The sequence below is a fragment of the Limulus polyphemus genome, unplaced genomic scaffold (assembly GCF_000517525.1).
Source record: "Limulus polyphemus unplaced genomic scaffold, Limulus_polyphemus-2.1.2 Scaffold1399, whole genome shotgun sequence".
Lineage (NCBI taxonomy): Eukaryota > Metazoa > Arthropoda > Merostomata > Xiphosura > Limulidae > Limulus > Limulus polyphemus.
In genome coordinates, this window is record NW_013667009.1 from 286,258 (window position 1) to 296,274 (window position 10,017).

The following is a 10,017-nucleotide window of genomic DNA, read 5'->3' on the forward strand; positions in this document are numbered from 1 at the left end:
AAATAGCCCATTTGCGCTTTACAACAAAAAACAACAGCCAGTTGAAATCATTTGTAGTTATAGTCATCTTATAATAAAATTATGGTTGCTTTTCTATGGCTATAGGCGTTTTATATCAGGTTTCTATTGTTATATTCAGATTTGTGTTGTTCTTTACGACTGCTGTGCTTATACTTAGATTATTGCTATTTCTATGGTCATTGTCGCCTTATTTTCACGGTTTTAAACGTCTTATATTTAGGTTGTTGTTGTAGAAGTCATATACCTAGATTATTGCTTGTTTATTATTGATACAATGAAGATCCATACTATAAAGGATAACTCCATTATATAAAATATTGGTATAACATTTCATCTACTTTTGAAACTAATTAGAACTGGTATTAAAGTAAGATATTTATAGTTGAAGAGGCTTTTTCAAACCCCGCTAAACTTATAATTTCATTGTTCTTTCTTCCATTAAAGGTTAGAGTTTTACACGGTTGAGTCTTAGTCGTTTTATTCCTTAATTAAATAGATACTGCTTAGCAATTGACTGCTAGTGTTACTGATATGTTTTTTATTACCAGCACATACTGATTTCATTAGTACATTTTATTAATTTTATATTTTGAAAGTTACCGACTAACAAACTTGAAAACATCATATTTTACCAACGTAATTTCTCGAAAAATCACTTAAAGTGTTTTAAAAACTTACAGATAACTCGAATAATTCAACGTACTCAGCCTTACAACGATTCATTTACGAAGGCTTGAATGCGCCTAAGGAATAAGCGTTTCAGCTTCCCTCTGTAAAACTAAAAGGCAACCAACGAAAACAATAGAATTGTAGAATTTATGCTATCACGACATCCGATTTCGATTTCCGGTATTACTGTTTACAAAATGGATGTTAACGAATCTATCGGGTTTCATTTAAAAGACAAGCATATCAAATCTATATTATTATTAAACAACAAATATACTTTCCTAGCCTTATCAATAATATATTGGAAGAATACAAATTACGCTCGTTTTCCCGCGGTTTCGCCCACCATGCATTGAGGCTGTTTGTTCCAGTTTAACGCGTTTTTACTTTGAATGCATTCAGGGTTAACGTTGCGGCAGAAGATGGGCGAAATATAACAACTGTGCTAGAAGGAATTGTTTGTTTGTAATTAAGCACAAAGCTACACAATGGGCTATCTGTGCTCTGCCCACCACGGGTATCGAAAACCGAATTCTAGCGTTGTAAGTCCGCGGACATTCCGCTGTGCCACTGGGGGGCGTGCTAGAAGGTTAACATGTTTCTTTACACAAGGGATGTTTTTATAGTTAACTGTTGTGTGCAATAAAATATACAATTCTTTATTATTAGAGGAAATTATAACTTTTGGTAATTATTTTCTACTTAATTCACCATTTTTGTATTTTTTATTTAAATACATCTAAATCAAGCCTGTAGAATACACATTTTCCCCCAAACTTTCTTCCTTGGTTCAGATGTAATCTGCTAAAGTGTAAGGTATAGAATGTTGAGTGTGATCTTTGAAATGTGCAAGAGTTGCTGTAAGTACAGTCTTTTAATAACGAATAACTACCATTCATGTTCTATAAAAAAAAAAAGATCGAAAACCTGTAAAACACAAAATTAGCATCTTCCCGTTTTAAGTAAGATAAGGCATTTTCACTAGATAAATCAGAAATAGTTGAAACAACATTATAACTGGACCGTGACAACAATCCGTGACTTTAGAGTCATCGTACATGCAATTACTGACCGATAACATCAGAAATTTATGGTTGAAAGTCACGGTTAAAGGCGTAAGTTTCCGTCGTTAAGAGACCTCCACGTTCTTCAGAAGTGTAATCACATAGTTAGATAGTTAACCTTTAGATAAAAGGTTAAATGAGCAGGTGGAGTATGTGTGGTCCGTGGGATTGAGAGCGTTGCTCTATGTACATATTGTACATTTTTGCCTATCTTTTGTAGGCTATCTACCGAAAAGGAAACTGTGGGATGGTTTAAAACTAGTATGAGTACAAATAAAAATCTGATACATCCAACACTCTTCTGCGAACCTTTCCAGTATAGTATAAACTTCAGAAAATAATAATTTGCATGGCACGCTCAAATAGGATCAGACATTCTGATAAGGCAGACAAAAACCCACTGTTGCAAAAGCATATTTCTTTAACATACTAACCTCGTTGGAATCTTCGTAAGATTAAAAAAAAAAAGACAGCGACTAATGCTTTTAATATATAATAAAATAAGTTAGGTTAATTAAAAAGAAAATATTCATCGTTCATGAATTGAAAACTGATAATTCTAACACATTAACTCTAGAACCTAATCTGGTAGCAACTTTTTCAGAGTCTCTAAACAGTGACTAAAGTTTTTAACAAATAACGTTTTTACTAACGGCTGATATGAGTTCAGGGTGACCATGTATATATAAAATCCTGTTATCAAAACTGATCTTGCTATAAGAGTAATCAGGCTTTTATCTGGGATTATCACGATTATAAACCAAGTATGTTTTAATGACGTCAGTTTATATACATACAGAAAGCCTAATGACCTAGAAAGCGATAGTCATAGTAAACAAACTATTGTTTCCGGAATCGCCTCTACATAAGCAGATGCGTCGCCACGTTCTTAAAAGATTCGGGACTTGGGCCCAAAGGCGCGGGAACTTTCGGCGTTTCAGTCTGATATCGATCGCTGTTTTCTATTCTGATTTTTCAAGACCCCAACGGGGGATTTGGGGCACTGTCAAATATAATCAGTCGCCTCTCTATTTAAGTGTTTAGGATAATATTTTTAATAACGAAATATTTCAATTTTGAGAGCATAACAATATCAAAAAATGTATTCAACATTTCTATGTGGAACTCAGATCTGTTGGTATTCGGGTAAACATATACGTCCAGAATCTATTCTGTAGAATATACAAGACATATATATAGCTATATAGTTCGTTGCCATGAGACCTGTTATTTCTGACTATTATAAACAACGTACAAAGTACAAGGTAGATCGTTGTCAGGAAAGCAAGTTAAATGTTACTTCTAACCTATTACCTATAACGTACAAGATGTAAATTAGCTCGTTGTCAGGACAGCAAGTAAACGGTTACTTCTAACCTATTACTCACAACGTACAAGGTATAAGGTAGATCGTTGTCAGGACAGCAAAGTAAACTGTTACTTCTAACTACGGATGCCGAGTATTGGGCTACTCGTTAATGCTCGGCTCCGGCCGAGTGTCGAAGTTAGGCATTTAAGCCCTAATCTTTCTGGCAACTAACGCGGTACTGAAAGTTACAGTCAATAATTGGTTTAGTTATAAAAAAACGTGTTCCAAGCAACAAAAACTGACCGTCCTCTAAATGTCGAGGATTCAGAGAACAATAGGGGTTAATAACAGACATGGCTTAAGAAGTGGATTTCTGTAGAAGGTGGGGGTTTTGAGAACAATAAGGGTTAGGGTTTGAGAAGTTGGGGTTAGGCATTCAAAGTTGAAAGTAAAACTTGAATGTTCTGTTGGTGAATATTCGGTTAAATGTAATAAACGTCAATTTTGTTGTTGTTTTTTTTGGGGGAGGGGGCAAGGGGAGACCCCGGTCTCGGTTGACACCCGGCCCTGGCCGAAGCTTAGTGACCGGGCACCTGGTCCCGGTATTCCGCCAAATGTTACTACCTGTGCATCCCTACTTCTAACCTATTACCCACAAAGACATAAGGTAGATTGTTGTCAGGACAGCAAGTTAATGTTACTTCTGACTTATTGCGCACAACATTAACGATATATATTATTTAGCTTGTTGTTAACTGTTTATGTCACTCCCCGTGGTACCGTGAAGGTTTTCTTTCATCGTCTGTCTGTTGAGTTTCACGCAGTTACTTAAGGGCTATCAGTGCTAGAAGTCCCTAAGTTTGATGTGTTCGACTAAAAAGAAGGTAGATAGTCAATATCATCCACCGCCAACTCATGGGCTACTTTAATCCAAAAGTGGCATTTGATCGTCACACTACGAACCCACCCACGGCATCAAAGTGTGGACCACTATATTTGTTGTTTTTTTTTTTGGGGGGGGGGGGGGAAGGGCGGTAACTGGATGCCAACCAGTGAAACTTGGATCCAAAGTTCAGCACTCTAACCACCGAACCGCGCTTTATCTGCTTTGAGGCAACTTTGGAAGTTGAAATATATCAATAGGATAGTAGAGAGAACACATAGGCCCCGGAGGTGACATGGGGGGCGGTAAGTTCCGAACATCGACTCCTATGTCGACCCCTAAGGGTACATACCTAAATTTGATTTTGATTGGTCAAAAACTATAGGTGTGAAAGGCAAACACAGAGACGGACAGTTGCCCCCTTGGAGTGTTATGGAGGGATCAGACTGAACACCGATCCGTGTGTTACTTCCCGAGTGTATGCTAAGTTTGATGCCAAGAAAAAATAGTTAACTGATATTCATAACCTACTACCCGAACGTACAAGACGTATGTTATAGCTTGATGTCAAGAAAACATGTGCAATAGTTGAATGATATCTATATCCTATTACCTTAAACGTACAAGACGTATGTTATAGCTTGATGTAAGAAAACATGTGCAGTAGTTGAATGATTATATGCTATTACCTTAAACGTACAAGACGTATGTTATAGCTTGATGTAAGAAAAGATGTGCAGTAGTTGAATGATATCTATGTTCCTATTACCTTAAACGTACAAGACGTATGTTATAGCTTGATGTAAGAAAAAAAAAACAGTTGTTCAATGATATTTATAACTTATTACCGAGAATAGCTGACTCATGTTTAAAACGTACTACCCAAGATGTATGTTATAGCTTGATGTCAAGAAAACAGCAATTGACTGATATTTATCTCTTATTGCCCAGGACGTATGTTATAGTTTGATGTTAGGCAAACAGTAGTGATAATTACAACCCACTACTCATAATTATAAGACTCGTATTTTAATTTGTTGTCAGAAAAACGGTAGATGACAGATACATATAATCTAATTATTACCCAGTACGGACAAGACGTGTGCTGTCAGTATAGTAACTATTAAGCATTGTATCTTTACAACCTACTTTCCATAATGTGGAAAAATTACATGTAGGCTTGTCACCGGAGGGTCATTAGTCAACTCATATTTGTAACCTATTAACTACAGTGGAAGAAAAAGAAAATAAGTTTGACGACATGTTTTCAAAGGAACAATACATGTTAATCAATATATATTCACAAACACTTCGTTAAAATGTACAAAACATCATATCGGCTTGTTTCTATGAAAACAATGGGCAATTGTCTAAGACCCATACTCTAGAATGTATGAAAATTCATGCCTTCAGGGAAAAAACAGTCAGCTGCATCTTTACAAGATATTCCTTAGAATGCAGACGAAATTATACGGTTTAGTTGCCAGAAGAACAATGGTGGGTTGTTTACAACTTATTTCTTAGAGATATCGGCTTGTCGTAAGAGAAACAGTTGTCACTTAATGTCTATTCGACCTATTATCTAGAATTCAGAAAAGCTATGTCGTCAAATGAAAAAAAAAAAAGTTGGGTGTTAAGTACCCACTGTTTTCGTACCTACAGTTGAAATGATACGTTATAGAAAAGAACACAGTACAACTAAAAAAACATATATCTGCCTGTGATGATGATACAACAGTGTATAGAGGGAGAAAGACAGTATACAGGTGTTGCTGTGATTTTAAGCATAAAGATATACAACAGGTCGTCTGCGCTCTGTCTACTGCGAAGAATCGAACCTCAGATTTTGGCGTTACAAGTTCATGAACATACCTCTCACAGTTTTGGTTTTTGAGTTATTGTGTAATAAAAAAAGCAGAAGAATTGTTTGTTTTTTTGTTTTGTTTTCGAATTTCGCGCAAAGCTACACGAGGGCTATCTGCGCTAGCCGTCCCTAATTTAGCAGTGTAAGACTAGAGGGAAGGCAGCTAGTTATCACCACCCACCGCCAACTCTTGGGCTACTCTTTTACCAACGAATAGTGGGATTGACCGTCACATTATAACGCCCCCACGGCTGAAAGGGCGAGCATGTTTGGTGCGACAGGGATTCGAACCCGCGACCCTCAGATTGCGATTCGAGTGCCTTAACCACCTGGCCATGCCGGGCCAAGCAGAAGAAAGAATAACAAGAAATTCTACCTTTTGCTATGATATTTACAGACATTTCCAGAACTTGTGACTCAGTCATTACATAGATATTGTTATAAAAGGAAACACTGTATAGTATTGTAAAGTTCTGATGGCCTATTGAGGAGATTAAAATCATAAATATTATTCAACGTTAAACTGGTACACAATTAAAAACATTTTATTTTGGCCAACTATGGCCTTCAAAAAGTTGATGACTCTACATGTTTCGACGTTACAACGTCATCCTCAGGATCAGAAAAATCTTCTTTTATATCTTCTATTCAGAAACTTTTCACGTTTCGTAAAAAAAATTGAATTTATATGGTTGTCCTGTAGATTATCCATGAGACTGTCTAAAATGTTTAGTTCTTATGTTATATTTTTGATGTCTCGAATATGTTCGTAAAATTTTCATGTAGGAGACGGCACCATACTTATATATATAACAAGACACTGAGCCTGTTGTATCTCGTATATATGACATTTTATTTTGGAGAAGACCTCATCTTCCAAGTTGTTGTCACTTTCATATCATTTTGTTGAAGTACAAGTCTGTTTAGTTTAAAACTAAAGCGGACAAGTAGTTATTTCAGATTTTCCCAGATTTTTGAACTAGTCAAATATTTAAACTCGATTTTATTATAGCCTTACGGATTCGGTCAGATACGTCGTCGACTATGTAGAATGTAGCCCAAGTGGTATTGTGACATATTTTTTTTAGAAACATGGTTTGTAATCGCCAGTAGACTCGTATAATTAAAAGGATAATGGAGCTTATTTTTCCTTATGTAGCGTTACAAATGAAGTTGACCTAAAATATTATTTAACAGCAGGAGTGTATGAGACATAAGGAGTAGGATAAAATATTTTGTGTTTTTTTTGTCGTTGTTCTTATAAAAACTAACGACCAATCAATTGTTTTCAATTTCTATTAAGGTGTTTAAGAAATGTAGCGATCCTGTTTCGGAATCAGTATGAGTAAATGGAATTAAACAGAGAAGGATTGACAATATTTAGGAAAGAGACAAAGCCAAAGAATGACGTGATGTCGTAACTCTATGTATGTAAAACGTCATAAATAAAACGATACCAATATTTGAGTGCCTGGCTGGTTTCAAATTTACATTGTGTAAGGGCACCTTCTTCAAGCAATCACAAGAAAAGTACATCAAAAACTACAGCTACTTTTCTACCCCTAGTAATATCTTGAGATTATGATTCATCAGATGGAAAACGAAGTTTTATAATAAATATTAAAAACACTGTCATACCAAAATGAATTTTTAATTATGGTCGTTTCGGAATTTCCTCAAATTCTATCATCAGCGTTAAAATCTGAAAAAAAAGGATATGTCATAATATTCGAAAAAAAAACATTAGCTATTGCGCGAGTTTTCGTTTTCAACTGAATGTTTAGAAAGAACAGGTTTAAACGGTAACAATAAAATGGAATGTACGATTAAAAGTACGGCATACACATTTAATAAATAACACTGTTAAGAGAAAATATTATAGAGAAAAGGCTTAAATATAAGTATAAACACCATATCTTTAAAATAATAATTATTATCAAAAAAAACACTGAGAGTCTGAAATTGATTACATTAATGACAACAAGGAGGAGTTGATGTTATTATGTAATGTTGGGTGATCACTGAAAATGTAGAGTTTAATAAAGAGTTCGTAATCCGTGGCTCCGGAGCCGATAATTTTAAAGTTTTCTAGAAATATCGGGTGGTTGTTATTCTCACTGTGCAATTGGATACAAGACTTGGGTGGATTAGTTAGCTTACATTTGCTTCTAGCTGAAATTCCCATGTGCACGTATTTGTAGGTGATGTGTAGTTTTACTCATACAGGTAACTTTACAAATACCACAAGTGTACTTATATATGACCCACGAGCGCATACGAGTGGGTAGAATGTCTTTGGTTTTAAACATATTTTTAATTCTAAATTTTTAACAGATAAACTAGAACTTACGAAAAAGCCACACACTGTCTCAAAATATCCACTAGTTCTTATCACTCCTTTCATTGGCAAATATATCTGTAAACTCAAATATCAAGTTCAAAAAATAAAATAAAAATATTACCCACAAATTAAGCTACGTTTAGTAGTTACGTCAACAATCGACTCCACCACATGCTAGGGTCATGTCGGTTCATAAAGAGGATATGATAAAAATCCCAAGCCATGAAGTATGATACCATGCATATGCATACAGCTTCCAGGCTAGGACCCACTGAAAATTTGAAGAAAAGTATATCATTATATAATGTATTGTTTTGATCATTAAAAAACTGGTGTTTTTAAACTCAGACATCAATAACATGTACACAGATTTGTCAGTTGTATAAATACTCGATCTTCTTGATACCCGGAATATTAATTTCGATTATTCTCTCTTTATTTATTTATTTATTTTTATTGAAATTGTTTTAGCATGTTTGTGCAATGAAAAGTCACAAACGGTGGTTATATAAGAACAATTTGTGTTGCATCTAGCGACCGGAAATGAAACTGTTATTCATGAAACATGGAAATAACATATGCTTATAAATTGAACTTTCTGCTAAGTATCGTTTTTCTTTTTTTATTATTTCCTCACAAAAATACGCGTGGGAAAAGAACAGGATAATATTACTGTTATACAAGCTGTGAAACACTCTTTTATGATAATTAGGTGCTCAGATAAGGCTATAACTCACCTTGGCAGTTATTTGTAAGCATCATAGAGTAATAGATTGAATGTGGCAGCCATTTTTTCTCGGCCTATCCCTACATACTAAGCACTACCGTGCTAAATGATATAGGCCTCTTATAATGATTAACTGCAAGCAATTTGCAGAGGGTGATATAATGTCCTTTACTCATTACCAATAACCCAAAATACTTTAAACGTATTTAAATAATAAGAGACTATCCCGTCGCAATTAATTATGCTAACTGTTCAACGGATTCGATTCAAATAGTTAAAGTATTATAAGTTATTAGTTATGAGTAAAAGGTTTATATCAAATCATGCAAATGTTAACCACTGTTATCCTGCGTTTTTTCCACACAACATATAATTTAATTCGTAAATACTACAACAGGAGACGCTTAACTCCTTGAGACAGACGGAATCCGAAACGTTGGGTATTAATAAATAAAAACTATCCTGGATTTTGTGGTCGTAATATTTATAATAATTTCTTATATCCAGCTTGCACATTTATTTGTTTGTTGTTAAGTGTAAAGCTAAACAATGAGCTATCTGTGCTCTGCCAACTGTGAGTATCAAAACCCGATTTTTAGAGTTATAAGCCCTCAGCCTTAATGGTGAACAACGATGGCTAAACATTTACGGAAACTAAATTTGCGTATAGTAGGTTTCTTACTTACCTTTCCACAAGTTTTATTTTCAAAATAAACATACATTTTTAAATTATTGACGATAATGTTTTGATGAAATTAGAAGTTATGAGTGAAAGTAAAGAAGAATGTAATAATATGCCAACCACACAACATTTGTTATATCCAGTGCTAACGAGGCCTTTCACCAAGTACCAAGGCTCATCAGGCCGGATAGTATATTGTTACGCCTCCGTTCGCTATGTTACGTCTCGGTTTGTTAATTAACTTTCCGTAACTTCGTTGCGACGAAACTTTAACGACACAAGTCCTTACTTAATAAAAACTGGTTTATTCTTTCCGAATACAACTTTACCGATACACTTATTTCAATATTCGCGCTAAAACAAACACTGTAACGAACGAACGAACGTTAACTTCAACAATACCCTGTGACTGCAGTTCAATTACTCACTGTCTATACACACATTACAATCCCCTCTT